At 33.8% G+C, this 1,214-nt stretch overlaps 1 protein-coding gene across 1 annotated transcript in view; it reads right to left on the reverse strand.

The window, feature by feature from the left end:
* LRRC49 (leucine rich repeat containing 49) overlaps positions 1-1,214 on the reverse strand; it is a 178,135-nt gene that overhangs the window by 176,065 nt on the left and 856 nt on the right. The window lies entirely within an intron of this gene.

A 1,214-nucleotide genomic window follows, 5' to 3' on the forward strand; every position in this document is an offset into this window, starting at 1 on the left:
ATAAATTTACCTAGCCAGCCATCCAAAAATCTGTATAACAACTCCACTCTAACTCAAGAAAAACTTAGGGAAAGTATTTAAGTTTGATTCATGATTTGGGAAAAAAAATTAAGATATTGTTATCAAAAATGTGAAGGAAATTCACAATGCAAGCATAAAAAACCCTAGTTGAGAACTTCCAGATTCACATCTATAACTCTGTGCCTAAAACAGTAACTGGCACATAGTACACACTTTATAAATATATATTGAACTGAACCAAAGAAGGCAAGACAGATGCTTCCTGCACTGTGGAACTGTAGTTAGGTTGATATCATGTCCAGCAATTGGCCAAGACAAGAGTGTAGAATATAGGAAAGAGAAGAGACATGTCAGATTAGATGGGCCCAAGAGGAAGGCCCAGAAGTAACAAAACGAAAGGGGAAAGTTAGCCAATATTCAAACTTGTCATATGTTCACATGATAATGAGATGAATGAGATGAATGAGATGAATCTAGAAAGGCCTATATTGAATGACAGTCTCATATAAACTCCTAGGAGGTAGAGGCAGTACTTTATGTAAGGATTTTGAAGTTTTTAAAACTAGCACATTACAAATAGCTAACAGTTGTTAGCAACCAACTAAGATTCAAATGTGCTGAAGGAAATTTTTCCTTGGTTTGAAAAATATATTTCAGAAATATAATCAGATCATATAAGGTAGTACTTGTCAACGGGGGATTCAAAAACCACATCCATGGTGATCACTTGTGGCCTTAGTAAAATGTGCATATTCAAATCCCACCAAAGACCTACAAAATCAAAATTGGGGAATGGGGAAGATGGAGAGGAAGCACTAAGAATCTGCATTTTTAACAAGATCCCAAGTGATATACATCAAAGTTTAAGGCCTTTAATATAATATATCTCTAATTATATGGTTAGTAAGAGAAAGAGATTGCATCTTTTCTACTCTTAACTTTCAATTCTTTCTATTGTTTCCTTATTTCCTAAAGACTTGTGCTCCCACACTCTTACTCTCACTAATTAGCCATTTTTCCTAGTTCTAATACAGTATTTAGAACCTTCTTCTCCTATTCTCTAGTGCATAGCTCACTCTCAAACTAAAATATAATAATAGCTTTTTCTGTATTGGAAATAATCTACCATGCTATGTATATAAAACCAATTCTGATTTAAAGAAATATCAAACCAATTTGGTAACCAATGAACC

Source organism: Propithecus coquereli, unplaced genomic scaffold (genome assembly GCF_000956105.1).
Source record: "Propithecus coquereli isolate 6110/MARCELLA unplaced genomic scaffold, Pcoq_1.0 Scaffold155, whole genome shotgun sequence".
NCBI classification, from domain to species: Eukaryota; Metazoa; Chordata; class Mammalia; order Primates; family Indriidae; genus Propithecus; species Propithecus coquereli.